Raw genomic sequence first — 17,027 nt, 5'->3', positions numbered from 1 at the left:
TTATCAACTCAAACTGGCGCAAATTCAAGTGACTCGTCTGGAGTGTGACCTTCACTTCATTGCTGCCACTTATGTTGGGTGATGCAGACAAGTGTGTCAATCAAGACCCGAATGTTGTTTTTATCTCACTGGTTCATTCTTCCACGGAAGTGCAACATGAATGGCTCATTGCTCTATCTCCAGATGGGCAAGTAGTGCCAAATCAGCAACAACTAGGGTCAAATTATACTACCTTGCACAATCAGATTCAAGATTTTTCTAAGCTGAATGAGAGTCATCATGAAGATCCCTATCTAGTGCATGTGAAACGTAAGTTGTCAAGTAGTATTAACCCTACATATACTAATTGTGTGATTTGTTTTATGGGTTTGAATTTGACATGCAAACGACCAAGGGTTGATGAGAGAGTTTTGGAGTGCTACATGGAATTTTCACAAGCTTTATACAAGGTGTTTCTTGTCTTGGCGAATGTCCTTGTTCAAGAGAATCATGAGGTTGTCCAAGCGACATGTGACGTGGCTGGTGCTCATTCATCCCGCTCCCACATTGCATGGAGTACCACTTTTTCCCAAGATTTAAGGACAAATCCTTTTCAAGAGGAGGGGAATGATACGAATGAGCAAGCCTCAAAGGGAGGATTGGGCCTCGATTAAGTAGCTCTTGTTGAGCTTAGCTTCGGCCATGTGGGCCTTTGGTCCAATAGTACTTTAGCTAGTCATTAAGCTAGTTAATTAGTAGGTTAGCTTTCGGCCAAGAGAGACCCAATGGGCTGGCCGATTTTCCCTTCATGCTTTCCAAGCTTAATTAGGTTTAGTCAAGGCTATAAATAGCCCTAAAGCTGATGGTACATTTAGTTTTTGCGATGTTATTAATAAAATTCCAGAATTTCGTCTTCCATTAAGCCAAATTCCTCTAGCTTGTGAAAGCTAAGTTGAACATCCTAGTGTGGTTCCTAGGTTGTTTATTGACTTATCAATCAAGCAAACACACTTGATTGTGGCATCCTCTGCCGTTGAATTCGTTCTTGAGTGGTCCGAGTTTGGGTTTAACTCCGTCGATTCCGTAACGTGTCCTCTAAGATCCTAAGTTGCTTCCGCGACCGGGCAGCGAGACCCTCGACAGCTCAGCGGAGGTCGAAGACCTGATTGACTAACACCAAAGCAACACCAAAATACCACCAAACCCCCGACCAAAAGGCCGAGGACCAGCACGCTCCGCAAATTCCAGAATTTTGGGTTGTCGGGTAGAGTACTTCTAGGATTTTCAAAAATTCAGCCTTGAAGGCATGTTGTCTTGCCTTCTTTTTCAGTCATTAGTCCTAATCTGAGTTTTAGATCGCGTCTAGGCCTTCATTCACCTCCATTCCTTGCTGCTATCTTGTGTCACTTGTTGACTAGTCAAGAACGTACCTTGCGGTGACGCCTAATTTGTTCAACCCGTGCAACTAGCAAGCCAAGGAATTGCTTGGTGAGACTATTAGAGAGTGATACACTTGAGTGAAACACAAGCGTGAGTGACCTATACATTGTACCAAAAAAAAAAGAAGGAGAGAAGAAGTCGTTTGCTTATTTTCTTTTGCAGGTTTACCTAAGCATGTCTAGTGGAGTTGGTGACCAAACAATGGACTTTAAACTACACATGGTGGCCATGATGGAAGAATTCAAGCAGAGTTTGGATGAAGCTTTCGAGCCTCTTCATAGACGCCTTGACCGAATGGTGAATAAGGATGTCAAGAGGAGGGGTTCCTCACAATTTCATCCTGACGTCCAACCTACCTCTTCAAAGTCATTATATTCAAGGAGAAGGGAGGAGGTTCATTCGACAACAAAGCATGCAAATACTTTATCCATAGATGAAGGAGTTAGTTGAGTGCAGGAGACATGTCAACAACTCTCCTCCAACAAAAACTTGAAAAAGAGCGAGTTGAGTATGGTGATGAGAGTGCACTTGAGGTAAAAGTTGAGGAATGTGAGATTGAAAAAGAGGTAAAAAAATCTGAGGAGATGAGTGAAGCATCAAGTGAGCTGATTGTGCATGGGAAGGCGAGTGTTTATAGTTTTCCTAACGAACTTAACTTTGCCTTGTTTAGTGTTTTTGCTTTTGTACGGATTGAGTGAAGTCGAGTGAAGTTAGTCATGCAATGTTCCATTCCAAAGTTGCTTGTACAATTCACTAGCTTCCATGGAGTTTGTCTTCTAGGAGATAGATCTATTTGGTATCACTTCATGGAACAACCCGAATCTGTCCGCACCAGTGGAGAATTAATTCGAACTCCATATTTCTATTCTTGTTTGTTACCCATGGTTCATTCATCATCTTTACCTTCTTTTGAGCATTATTTCCATCCTCACACATGTATTTCCTATGCAGATTTTGAAGGAAAATGTAAAGAGCCATCAATGCAGTCTCAAGTTGAATCGATTGATGGAAGGAATCACGTGTCACAGGGAGTTTTTGCATTTAACTCTTATTCTACACCTTCTTACCACTTAATTAATGACGTTCCATTGCTTATGTATCCAATTTCTGGTTCAAAACAAGCTGAGACTCATTTTGTTTTTGTAGGTTGTAAGGCTGCTCGAAATTTTCCAGCTTTGATTAAAGAGTTGCAACCTGATTTCATGCTTGTGCCAGCTGCTTGTAATCTTCCATGCATGTTCATACATCCAAAAGCTGGTCACCATGAGATCATCTTATCAACTCAAACTGGCGCAAATTCAAGTGACTCGTCTGGAGTGTGACCTTCACTTCATTGCTGCCACTTATGTTGGGTGATGCAGACAAGTGTGTCAATCAAGACCCGAATGTTGTTTTTATCTCACTGGTTCATTCTTCCACGGAAGTGCAACATGAATGGCTCATTGCTCTATCTCCAGATGGGCAAGTAGTGCCAAATCAGCAACAACTAGGGTCAAATTATACTACCTTGCACAATCAGATTCAAGATTTTTCTAAGCTGAATGAGAGTCATCATGAAAATCCCTATCTAGTGCATGTGAAACGTAAGTTGTCAAGTAGTATTAACCCTACATATACTAATTGTGTGATTTGTTTTATGGGTTTGAATTTGACATGCAAACGACCAAGGGTTGATGAGAGAGTTTTGGAGTGCTACATGGAATTTTCACAAGCTTTATACAAGGTGTTTCTTGTCTTGGCGAATGTCCTTGTTCAAGAGAATCATGAGGTTGTCCAAGCGACATGTGACGTGGCTGGTGCTCATTCATCCCGCTCCCACATTGCATGGAGTACCACTTTTTCCCAAGATTTAAGGACAAATCCTTTTCAAGAGGAGGGGAATGATACGAATGAGCAAGCCTCAAAGGGAGGATTGGGCCTCGATTAAGTAGCTCTTGTTGAGCTTAGCTTCGGCCATGTGGGCCTTTGGTCCAATAGTACTATAGCTAGTCATTAAGCTAGTTAATTAGTAGGTTAGCTTTCGGCCAAGAGAGACCCAATGGGCTGGCCGATTTTCCCTTCATGCTTTCCAAGCTTAATTAGGTTTAGTCAAGGCTATAAATAGCCCTAAAGCTGATGGTACATTTAGTTTTTGCGATGTTATTAATAAAATTCCAGAATTTCGTCTTCCATTAAGCCAAATTCCTCTAGCTTGTGAAAGCTAAGTTGAACATCCTAGTGTGGTTCCTAGGTTGTTTATTGACTTATCAATCAAGCAAACACACTTGATTGTGGCATCCTCTGCCGTTGAATTCGTTCTTGAGTGGTCCGAGTTTGGGTTTAACTCCGTCGATTCCGTAACGTGTCCTCTAAGATCCTAAGTTGCTTCCGCGACCGGGCAGCGAGACCCTCGACAGCTCAGCGGAGGTCGAAGACCTGATTGACTAACACCAAAGCAACACCAAAATACCACCAAACCCCCGACCAAAAGGCCGAGGACCAGCACGCTCCGCAAATTCCAGAATTTTGGGTTGTCGGGTAGAGTACTTCTAGGATTTTCAAAAATTCAGCCTTGAAGGCATGTTGTCTTGCCTTCTTTTTCAGTCATTAGTCCTAATCTGAGTTTTAGATCGCGTCTAGGCCTTCATTCACCTCCATTCCTTGCTGCTATCTTGTGTCACTTGTTGACTAGTCAAGAACGTACCTTGCGGTGACGCCTAATTTGTTCAACCCGTGCAACTAGCAAGCCAAGGAATTGCTTGGTGAGACTATTAGAGAGTGATACACTTGAGTGAAACACAAGCGTGAGTGACCTATACATTGTACCAAAAAAAAAAGAAGGAGAGAAGAAGTCGTTTGCTTATTTTCTTTTGCAGGTTTACCTAAGCATGTCTAGTGGAGTTGGTGACCAAACAATGGACTTTAAACTACACATGGTGGCCATGATGGAAGAATTCAAGCAGAGTTTGGATGAAGCTTTCGAGCCTCTTCATAGACGCCTTGACCGAATGGTGAATAAGGATGTCAAGAGGAGGGGTTCCTCACAATTTCATCCTGACGTCCAACCTACCTCTTCAAAGTCATTATATTCAAGGAGAAGGGAGGAGGTTCATTCGACAACAAAGCATGCAAATACTTTATCCATAGATGAAGGAGTTAGTTGAGTGCAGGAGACATGTCAACAACTCTCCTCCAACAAAAACTTGAAAAAGAGCGAGTTGAGTATGGTGATGAGAGTGCACTTGAGGTAAAAGTTGAGGAATGTGAGATTGAAAAAGAGGTAAAAAAATCTGAGGAGATGAGTGAAGCATCAAGTGAGCTGATTGTGCATGGGAAGGCGAGTGTTTATAGTTTTCCTAACGAACTTAACTTTGCCTTGTTTAGTGTTTTTGCTTTTGTACGGATTGAGTGAAGTCGAGTGAAGTTAGTCATGCAATGTTCCATTCCAAAGTTGCTTGTACAATTCACTAGCTTCCATGGAGTTTGTCTTCTAGGAGATAGATCTATTTGGTATCACTTCATGGAACAACCCGAATCTGTCCGCACCAGTGGAGAATTAATTCGAACTCCATATTTCTATTCTTGTTTGTTACCCATGGTTCATTCATCATCTTTACCTTCTTTTGAGCATTATTTCCATCCTCACACATGTATTTCCTATGCAGATTTTGAAGGAAAATGTAAAGAGCCATCAATGCAGTCTCAAGTTGAATCGATTGATGGAAGGAATCACGTGTCACAGGGAGTTTTTGCATTTAACTCTTATTCTAGACCTTCTTACCACTTAATTAATGACGTTCCATTGCTTATGTATCCAATTTCTGGTTCAAAACAAGCTGAGACTCATTTTGTTTTTGTAGGTTGTAAGGCTGCTCGAAATTTTCCAGCTTTGATTAAAGAGTTGCAACCTGATTTCATGCTTGTGCCAGCTGCTTGTAATCTTCCATGCATATTCATACATCCAAAAGCTGGTCACCATGAGATCATCTTATCAACTCAAACTGGCGCAAATTCAAGTGACTCGTCTGGAGTGTGACCTTCACTTCATTGCTGCCACTTATGTTGGGTGATGCAGACAAGTGTGTCAATCAAGACCCGAATGTTGTTTTTACCTCACTGGTTCATTCTTCCACGGAAGTGCAACATGAATGGCTCATTGCTCTATCTCCAGATGGGCAAGTAGTGCCAAATCAGCAACAACTAGGGTCGAATTATACTACCTTGCACAATCAGATTCAAGATTTTTCTAAGCTGAATGAGAGTCATCATGAAGATCCCTATCTAGTGCATGTGAAACGTAAGTTGTCAAGTAGTATTAACCCTACATATACTAATTGTGTGATTTGTTTTATGGGTTTGAATTTGACATGCAAACGACCAAGGGTTGATGAGAGAGTTTTGGAGTGCTACATGGAATTTTCACAAGCTTTATACAAGGTGTTTCTTGTCTTGGCGAATGTCCTTGTTCAAGAGCATCATGAGGTTGTCCAAGCGACATGTGACGTGGCTGGTGCTCATTCATCTCGCTCCCACATTGCATGGAGTACCACTTTTTCCCAAGATTTAAGGACAAATCCTTTTCAAGAGGAGGGGAATGATACGAATGAGCAAGCCTCAAAGGGAGGATTGGGCCTCGATTAAGTAGCTCTTGTTGAGCTTAGCTTCGGCCATGTGGGCCTTAGGTCCAATAGTACTTTAGCTAGTCATTAAGCTAGTTAATTAGTAGGTTAGCTTTCGGCCAAGAGAGACCCAATGGGCTGGCCGATTTTCCCTTCATGCTTTCCAAGCTTAATTAGGTTTAGTCAAGGCTATAAATAGCCCTAAAGCTGATGGTACATTTAGTTTTTACGATGTTATTAATAAAATTCCAGAATTTCGTCTTCCATTAAGCCAAATTCCTCTAGCTTGTGAAAGCTAAGTTGAACATCCTAGTGTGGTTCCTAGGTTGTTTATTGACTTATCAATCAAGCAAACACACTTGATTGTGGCATCCTCTGCCGTTGAATTCGTTCTTGAGTGGTCCGAGTTTGGGTTCAACTCCGTCGATTCCGTAACGTGTCCTCTAAGATCCTAAGTTGCTTCCGCGACCGGGCAGCGAGACCCTCGACAGCTCAGCGGAGGTCGAAGACCTGATTGACTAACACCAAAGCAACACCAAAATACCACCAAACCCCCGACCAAAAGGCCGAGGACCAGCACGCTCCGCAAATTCCAGAATTTTGGGTTGTCGGGTTGATACGCTCCTCGATCCACGGTCGAGACACGTAGCACGTTTGCCCAAGGATCTAGCGGGGATGTCCTACGCTTGGTGTGCGGAACCTCTAACCAAACGGACAACACGATTTGATTTGAAGGTGGTAGACGACACTCCGATGAAGGTGAGTACTCCAGGGGAATAGGTCGGATGAACAATCAAGGACAGGACGCGAGATTGCTCAATAACCCTTGCCAAGCAAGTTAAAAGGCTCGAATTCTCTTTGAAAGAAAATGAATGCACTAAGAATTTTATTCATCAAAACTGAGTTTTAACCTTACAAGACTAGCCTATTTATAGGCTTAATGAAATAACAAAACCCTAAAGAAACCTAAAGGGGAGGTCGGCTACCTTGTCATCAAGGTGGGCCGGCCCATGCCTTCTACGAACAACGAATCCAACTAAATTGAAAACAATGACTAAGGCCCTACTCGGCCCCTTTGTAAGGAGGCCCACTGGAGTCTTCTTGGGCTTGGACCAAAGTGTAAGTTGCTTGATTGACCCTCTCCAAGCCTTCAATATCTCTATAGGCTCCATGTTGATCGTGGACAGCTCGAACAAGGGCTTGGAGTGATTCCTTGAAGTGCTTGGCCCGTGCACGTGTGACTGGGCCCAATGGAACTTGGACTGGGCCCTGGCCCTGGTTCACATCAGTCCCCTCCTCTTGAGAAGGATTTGCCCTCAAATCTGGATCCTCCTCACCAAGAAACGGGCTCAAGTCCGCGACATTGAAGGTCGCGCTAACATTGTACTCCCCAGGTAGCTCCAATTTGTATGCGTTGTCATTAACCCATTGGAGTACACGAAAAGGTCCATCCCCTCTGGGGGATAATTTGCTCTGTCGCTGCTTGGGGAACCTCTCTTTGCGTAAGTGTAACCAAACCCAATCACCAGGCTCGAAAATCATTTTGTGGCGGTGCTTGTTAGCCTACTGGGTGTATTGCTGAGTATGCCTTTCAATGTTTGCTCGAGCGGCTTCATGTAACCTGCGTACAAAATCGGCCTTCTTTTTCCCATCTAAGCTTGTGTGCTCAGAGGAAGGTAAGGGTACTAAATCAAGAGGGGTCAGCGGGTTAAAGCCATAAACAATCTCAAAATGTGAGTAGTGTGTAGCACTGTGAACAACTCGATTGTAGGCGAATTCAACATGAGGCAAACACTCTTCCCAAGTCTTAAGATTCTTTTTAATCAATGCTCGAAGTAGTGTGCCGAGTGTGCGATTGACAACTTCAGTTTGTCCATCGCTTTATGGATGACTGGTGGTGGAGAATAGTAACCGAGTGCCAAGTTTAGACCACAGAGTCTTCCAAAAGTAACTTAGGAATTTCACATCCCTATCACTAACAATGGTCCTAGGCATACCATGCAGACGGACAATTTCCTTGAAGAATAGAGTAGCAATATGAGATGCATCATCAGTTTTGTGACAGGGGATAAAATGAGCCATCTTAGAAAACCTATCAACCACCACAAATATAGAATCATTACCCCTTGGTGATCGAGGCAAACCTAGTACGAAGTCCATAGACAAGTCAACCCAGGGATGGTGAGGGATAGGTAACGGGGTATATAAGCCATGTGGGTTTGTCTTGGACTTAGCTTTGTGACAAGTAGCACACCTACCAACTATGCGTTCAACATCCCTACGCATATGGGGCCAGTAAAAGTGCTCTTGTAACATAGCCAGAGTCTTGGCAATGCCAAAGTGGCCCATGAGACCACCACTATGTGCCTCGCGAATCAAAAGATCACGAATGGAAGAGTTAGGCACACATAGTGTATCTACATGGAATAGGAATCCATCATGCAAAAAGTACTTTCCCTGTGGATTCTTAACACACACAGCATAGATAGCACCAAAGTCATGATCATTAGTGTAGAGGTCTTTCACCATTTCGAACCCAAGTAACTTGGCATCAAGACAGACAAGTAAGGAGTGTCTACGTGACAAAGCATCAGCGACCACATTCGTCTTGCCAGTCTTGTACTTAATCACATAGGAGAAGGTGTCAATGAAGCTTACCCATTTGGCATGGCGCTTGCTTAGCTTGGGTTGGCCTTTGAGGTACTTCACTGACTCGTGATCAGTGTGGATCACGAACTCCCGAGGCCGAAGGTAGTGTTGCCAGGTCTCCAAGGCCCTCACTAAGGCGTACAACTCCTTGTCGTACGTGGGGTAGTTCAGTGCAGCTCCTCCCAATTTCTCGCTAAAGAAGGCACACGGCCTCTTGTCTTGCATGAGGACTGCTCCAATACCTACACCAGAAGCATCACAGTCAATTTCAAATGTCTTATTAAAGTTTGGTAATGCTAACACAGGTGCATGTGTGAGTGTGTCCTTAAGGGCGAGAAACGCTTGTTCTTGTGATTCCCCCCAATGGAACTTGTCATCCTTCTTTGTCACGGCGGTCAATGGGGCGGCAATAGTGCTAAAGTTTTTAACAAATCGCCGATAAAAACCCGCCAGTCCAAGAAAGCTGCGCACGTCAGGAACGGATGTGGGAGTTGGCCATTGTTCGATGGCCTCAATCTTGGATTTGTCTACCTTGATGCCCTGCGAACTTACCACATAGCCTAAAAACACAAGCTCGTTAGTAGAAAAGGTGCACTTCTTGAGGTTAGCGTATAGACGCGCCTGTCGAAGTGTCTCAAGAACTAATCGTACATGCTCCAAATGCTCATGCTCACTACGACTATAGATCAGGATGTCATCAAAGTAAACAATGACAAATTTACCAATAAAGTGTCTCAACACATGGTTCATGAGTCGCATGAAGGTGCTAGGGGCATTTGTCAAGCCGAAAGGCATGACCAACCACTCATAGAGACCATGCTTGGTTTTGAAGGCTGTCTTCCACTCATCGCCTTCCTTCATCCGAATTTGATGATAACCACTCCGCAAGTCAATTTTGGTGAAAATAATAGCTCCATCGAGCTCATCAAGCATATCATCAAGTCTGGGAATGGGATGACGATATTTGACAGTGATAGCGTTCACAGCCCGACAGTCAGTGCACATGCGCCAAGTACCGTCCTTCTTGGGAACAAGTATCACAGGTACCGCGCAAGGGCTTAGACTTTCCTTAACCCAACCCTTACCTAAGAGGCCATCAACTTGCCTTTGAAGCTCCTTGGTCTCCTCAGGGCCCATGCGGTAAGCAGGTTTGTTGGGCAATGGTGCTCCAGGGATGAGGTCGATTTGGTGTTCAATTCCCCGAATGGGTGGTAAACCGTCAGGGACCTCGTCAGGAAAAACATCTTCAAATTCCTGCAAAAGAGCAACTATGCTCGAGGGCAAAGCCTTGTCGAGCTCAACGACATCTAAGAGCACATGCTTGCAAATCATGAGAAGTATAGGCTGATTAGAGTGCACCGCTTTTCGAACATCTTTAGCCTTAATAATCATGTTGTGCTTCCTAGTGGGCGGAGCGGCCGGTGTTTTGTCGCGTATGCCCCTAGGTGTGCTCCCTTGACCCTTGGTTGATGGCTCAGTCGTAGACGTGGAGCTGTCACCAGGGTCGACCGCCTTGAGTTTCCTCTTTTGACGGTCTTGTTCACACTCCCTTTGCAAAAGTAGTTGGTCCTCATAAACTTGTGCAGGTGTGAGAGGTGTAAGGACCTTACGTTTGCCATTGTGCAAAAGTGTGTACTTATTTGCTCTTCCATCGAATGTGACGTGTTTGTCGAATTGCCAGGGCCTTCCCAAAATGATATGTGTAGCATGCATTGGCACCACGTCGCACACGATTTCATCAGTGTAAGTACCAATGGAAAAGGGAATGCGTGCTTGCTTGAAGACTCGTACTTCACCATCCTCACTTAGCCATTGGAGGCGGTAAGGGTGTGGATGCCTGGTAGTGGTGAGTCCTAGACTTTCAACCATGAGCAAGCTGGCCACGTTCGTGCAACTCCCACCGTCGACAATGAGACTACACACTTTGTCGCCTACCTTACAGCGGGTGTAGAATAGGTTTTCGCGTTGTAGCTGCTCGTCCTCTTTGACGCGGGCGGTTAACACTCGTCGTGCTACCATGCAACCTATTTCGCCACGTGTAGGCGAGCATGCCTCCCCAGCTGGCTCTACTTCGAGGCAGTCGTCTTCGACCAGTTCGGGCATGTCCTCACATTCGTCATCATCCGACACGATTTCGCCAGTGTGAGTGATCAGCATTACCCGTTGGTTTGGACATTGAGATTGAATATGCCCAAACCCTTGGCACTTAAAACACTTGATGTCCCTACTCCTAGCTTTAGGAGTCTCTTGCGGTGCCTTTGAGGTAGACCTGGACACATCAGAAACCTTGTTAGGTGTAGAATAGGCATTACGGGTAGAAGCATTACCTGGGAAGCGGTTAGAATAGGTTGGTGTTGTCGCATTTCCAACTTCGTGGATCACTCTTCGTGGTTGGTTGCCTTTCCACGAGGTGGTGGTAGGAGATTGGAAAGTACGGGCTCCCCGTCTTAATTTCTTCCCCCGTTCGGCCTTAATGGCGAGTTCTAGAAGGTCGTGCATGTCCAAATAATGTTGAAGCTCCAAGGCATCCTGAAGGTCAGGATTGAGACCCCTAAGAAACCTAGCCATTGTGGCTTCGTTGTCTTCTTGAATGTTGGCCCTCATCATGGCCATCTCGATTTCCTTGTGGTAATCCTCCACACTCATGTTGCCTTGCGTGAGTGTTTGAAGCTTAGAGTGGAGATCACGATTGTAGTAGCTAGGAACAAATCGCTTGCGCATTAGTGCCTTGAGTTCTCGCCAAGTCCGGACACGTGGTTCTCCCATCCTCCTCCTCGTGGTCCGCACTTGGTCCCACCAGACTAGTGCGTAGTCGGTGAACTCGACGGTGGCAACCTTCACTTTTTGCTCCTCGCTATAGTCGTAGCAGTCGAAGACCATCTCGATACGGCCTTCCCACTCCAAGTAAGCCTCAGGGTCACTTTTGCCCTTGAATGCGGGAACTTGAATTTTAAGCCCCTTGATTTCGTTTTTGGGCACGTCCCTTGTAGGCCTCTCGGGCCGCTCCTCATCCTCACTAGCGGAGCAGTCTTCGCCATTTGTTTCTTTGGTGCCATGGTTACTCCGGTTATGGGACCTAGAACGAGAGCCTCGCGTAAGGCTCCTAGACAACTCCTCAAAACGAGTGTGTAACGTCTCCATTTGTTGCTCACTGATTCGTTTGAGCTCATGCCTCATGGCAGTGAACAATAGAGAGTAGTCTTTTGATGGTGGTTGTTGATCTTGCTCCATGTCTCTTTTGTGCCCCTGCAAAGGTTAGTTACAAGCAAGAAAGTGCAAATATAATCCTCACTTCACTCCCTGAGTGTATCTCTCGCGCTCGTGTATAGTGCTCAAGTCACTCTATAAAACTTACCAAGTACCTTACCTGTTGGTTTAGGTAGTTGAGTAATGTTGCTCGAGTCCAATAATTGTCTCCAACTTTTCCCACTAGAGTAAACAAGAGTGAAGGATGCAAGTGGATGATATTTTGGTGAAGGAAAGGACGGTTTTGGAAGGCTTAAAGGTGGTGGACAGATTTGGAAATACTGCCAAGAAAGGAAACTCTAAGAATTCCTAAGATGTAGGGGTGGTTTCCTAAAAAGGATGATAAAATATAGGAGGATATCCTAAAATGGAGGAGAAAGTGTAGGGAGGTGTCCAAGTGTTATCCAAGTGTGGTACTTAGTCTCCTAAACTAAGTTAGAAAACAAGTTAGAGTTGGTAATCCCCTTGAAGTCCTTCTTTAAGCAACTTCTAATCCCCCCCCCAAACAGATTCGGTTCCCTCTCTCTCCCTTTACCGCAATTTTCCAGAAATCTTCCCTTTATTCCCTTCCCAAAGTCGGCTAGAAGAACCCTTATAACCCCCCCTTGAGCAGCCGCACACTTTGCTCACAACACCAACCAGATTTGGAACTCTGAAATTTCCAGATTCCCTCCTCTTTGAAGGCCTTCCCAAAGTCGGCTATACTCCCTATAAGACTCCCTCTTCACAGCCGTAATTTACCCAAACAATTCGGCTCTCCCTCTACTCCAAGAACAAGAAGTTCGGCCCTCTCTCCTTCAAGGCAGATTCGGTTCTTGTGACTCCAGAAATTAACTCTTGTGATTCCAGAAATTCGGCTCTAATGGACTCCCAAGGGCATGCGAGTGATGCTACTCAAGAATCTCCCAAGAAAGTCACCCCTCAACCAAGAAAGCCACGTATGGATGCAAGGTCTTACAAGAAACTCTTTGTGCGAAGGGAAGTGCAAGTGTTTAAAGTTCAAGATAATCAAGAACCTCAAACAAAGGTTGCTCAAGTGATCAAGGCTCAAGGTAACCAAGAATTTCAAGAAGAGGTTGGCCAAAACTTTTGAATTCCTTTTCTTTTCTTGATGTAATTTTCTGGTTGGCCAAAAACTTTTGAATTCTTTTCTTTTCTTGCTGTAATTTTCTGGTTTGAAACAAGAAATAACAAGACAGATTTGACAATAAAGAGTTACGGCTTCCTTCTTAGTTTCTTGTTGGCCGAATGTTCTTCTTGTTTCCCTCTTGCCTTTTGCGTTTCTGTTTTTTTTTTTTTTTTTTAACTTAACAACTGCAACTAAACCTGGACGGAAGAAAGGTTCACAAACCAGATTTCTGGGCAGCTCTACGTACTACAACTAATCAGCCAAAAACTCCAAGATTTCCCAAGAACTCCCAAGAACTTCAAGATTTAATTCCAAGAACTCAAGAAACCCTAGATGGTTGTAGTTTCCTTCAAGATTCTCAACTCCAACAAGTTTTAACCCCAAATCAGTTTAGACAAGATAAGTAAACAACTTGAATAAGCTACTAAAATTTGGACAGATTTGGCCACAAGGCAAAGCCCTAGCCGCAACTTGCTTCTTCTTTTTTTTTTTTTTTTTTTTTTTTGCAGATTCGGCAAGGCTAATTGCTGGGCAGAATGGATGTCACTAGAGTATGAAATCTGGGCAGATTGGGACTATCGACAATAACACACAACTGTCCAGAAATTGACGCGACAAACAACGAGAACTAGCGGACAGAATTTTTCTCTTTGACAAGCGATGCAAACAGATTTTGTTTGTTTTGTTTTTTTTTTTGTTTTTTTTTTTGACTAACAAAGCAGCAACGGACAGACTTGAAGACACAAACGGACGGACTCAATTAATAAAAGCAATGACCAGAATTTCTAGACATCAAACGAAAGGAAACGGCACAACAAAATACCAAAGCTAGCGAACAGAATTTTTTTTTAACAAGGCAGCGGAATTAATGAAAACTAAGACACAACTACGGATATAACGGAAGATACCTCCACCAAAGCTCTGAAGCCAACTGATACGCTCATCGATCCACGGTCGAGACACGTAGCACGTTTGCCCAAGGATCTAGCGGGGATGTCCTACGCTTGGTGTGCGGAACCTCTAACCAAACGGACAACACGATTTGATTTGAAGGTGGTAGACGACACTCCGATGAAGGTGAGTACTCCAGGGGAATAGGTCGGATGAACAATCAAGGACAGGACGCGAGATTGCTCAATAACCCTTGCCAAGCAAGTTAAAAGGCTCGAATTCTCTTTGAAAGAAAACGAATGCACTAAGAATTTTATTCATCAAAACTGAGTTTTAACCTTACAAGACTAGCCTATTTATAGGCTTAATGAAATAACAAAACCCTAAAGAAACCTAAAGGGGAGGTCGGCTACCTTGTCATCAAGGTGGGCCGGCCCATGCCTTCTACGAATAACGAATCCAACTAAATTGAAAACAATGACTAAGGCCTTACTCGGCCGCTTCGTAAGGAGGCCCACTGGAGTCTTCTTGGGCTTGGACCAAAGTGTAAGTTGCTTGATTGACCCTCTCCAAGCCTTCAATATCTCTATAGGTTCCATGTTGATCGTGGACAGCTCGAACAAGGGCTTGGAGTGATTCCTTGAAGAGCTTCGCCCGTGCACGTGTGACTGGGCCCAATGGAACTTGGACTGGGCCCTGGCCCTGGTTCACATCACGGGTAGAGTACTTCTAGGATTTTCAAAAATTCAGCCTTGAAGGCATTTTGTCTTGCCTTCTTTTTCAGTCATTAGTCCTAATCTGAGTTTTAGATCGCGTCTAGGCCTTCATTCACCTCCATTCCTTGCTGCTATCTTGTGTCACTTGTTGACTAGTCAAGAATGTACCTTGCGGTGACGCCTAATTTGTTCAACCCGAGCAACTAGCAAGCCAAGGAATTGCTTGGTGAGACTATTAGAGAGTGATACACTTGAGTGAAACACAAGCGTGAGTGACCTATACATTGTACCAAAAAAAAAAGAAGGAGAGAAGAAGTCGTTTGCTTATTTTCTTTTGCAGGTTTACCTAAGCATGTCTAGTGGAGTTGGTGACCAAACAATGGACTTTAAACTACACATGGTGGCCATGATGGAAGAATTCAAGCAGAGTTTGGATGAAGCTTTCGAGCCTCTTCATAGACGCCTTGACCGAATGGTGAATAAGGATGTCAAGAGGAGGGGTTCCCCACAATTTCATCCTGACGTCCAACCTACCTCTTCAAAGTCATTATATTCAAGGAGAAGGGAGGAGGTTCATTCGACAACAAAGCATGCAAATACTTTATCCATAGATGAAGGAGTTAGTTGAGTGCAGGAGACATGTCAACAACTCTCCTCCAACAAAAACTTGAAAAAGAGCGAGTTGAGTATGGTGGTGAGAGTGCACTTGAGGTAAAAGTTGAGGAATGTGAGATTGAAAAAGAGGTAAAAAAATCTGAGGAGATGAGTGAAGTATCAAGTGAGCTGATTGTGCATGGGAAGGCGAGTGTTTATAGTTTTCCTAACGAACTTAACTTTGCCTTGTTTAGTGTTTCTGCTTTTGTACGGATTGAGCGAAGTCGAGTGAAGTTAGTCATGCAATGTTCCATTCCAAAGTTGCTTGTACAATTCAATAGCTTCCATGGAGTTTGTCTTCTAGGAGATAGATCTATTTGGTATCACTTCATGGAACAACCCGAATCTGTCCGCACCAGTGGAGAATTAATTCGAACTCCATATTTCTATTCTTGTTTGTTACCCATGGTTCATTCATCATCTTTACCTTCTTTTGAGCATTATTTCCATCCTCACACATGTATTTCCTATGCAGATTTTGAAGGAAAATGTAAAGAGCCATCAATGCAGTCTCAAGTTGAATCGATTGATGGAAGGAATCACGTGTCACAGGGAGTTTTTGCATTTAACTCTTATTCTACACCTTCTTACCACTTAATTAATGACGTTCCATTGCTTATGTATCCAATTTCTGGTTCAAAACAAGCTGAGACTCATTTTGTTTTTGTAGGTTGTAAGGCTGCTCGAAATTTTCTAGCTTTGATTAAAGAGTTGCAACCTGATTTCATGCTTGTGCCAGCTGCTTGTAATCTTCCATGCATGTTCATACATCCAAAAGCTGGTCACCATGAGATCATCTTATCAACTCAAACTGGCGCAAATTCAAGTGACTCGTCTGGAGTGTGACCTTCACTTCATTGCTGCCACTTATGTTGGGTGATGCAGACAAGTGTGTCAATCAAGACCCGAATGTTGTTTTTACCTCACTGGTTCATTCTTCCACGGAAGTGCAACATGAATGGCTCATTGCTCTATCTCCAGATGGGCAAGTAGTGCCAAATCAGCAACAACTAGGGTCGAATTATACTACCTTGCACAATCAGATTCAAGATTTTTCTAAGCTGAATGAGAGTCATCATGAAGATCCCTATCTAGTGCATGCGAAACGTAAGTTGTCAAGTAGTATTAACCCTACATATACTAATTGTGTGATTTGTTTTATGGGTTTGAATTTGACATGCAAACGACCAAGGGTTGATGAGAGAGTTTTGGAGTGCTACATGGAATTTTCACAAGCTTTATACAAGGTGTTTCTTGTCTTGGCGAATGTCCTTGTTCAAGAGCATCACGAGGTTGTCCAAGCGACATGTGACGTGGCTGGTGCTCATTCATCTCGCTCCCACATTGCATGGAGTACCACTTTTTCCCAAGATTTAAGGACAAATCCTTTTCAAGAGGAGGGGAATGATACGAATGAGCAAGCCTCAAAGGGAGGATTGGGCCTCGATTAAGTAGCTCTTGTTGAGCTTAGCTTCGGCCATGTGGGCCTTAGGTCCAATAGTACTTTAGCTAGTCATTAAGCTAGTTAATTAGTAGGTTAGCTTTCGGCCAAGAGAGACCCAATGGGCTGGCCGATTTTCCCTTCATGCTTTCCAAGCTTTATTAGGTTTAGTCAAGGCTATAAATAGCCCTAAAGCTGATGGTACATTTAGTTTTTGCGATGTTATTAATAAAATTCCAGAATTTCGTCTTCCATTAAGCCAAATTCCTCTAGCTTGTGAAAGC

The sequence above is a fragment of the Coffea arabica genome, chromosome 7e (assembly GCF_036785885.1).
Source record: "Coffea arabica cultivar ET-39 chromosome 7e, Coffea Arabica ET-39 HiFi, whole genome shotgun sequence".
Lineage (NCBI taxonomy): Eukaryota > Viridiplantae > Streptophyta > Magnoliopsida > Gentianales > Rubiaceae > Coffea > Coffea arabica.
This window is presented reverse-complemented; position numbering follows the sequence as displayed.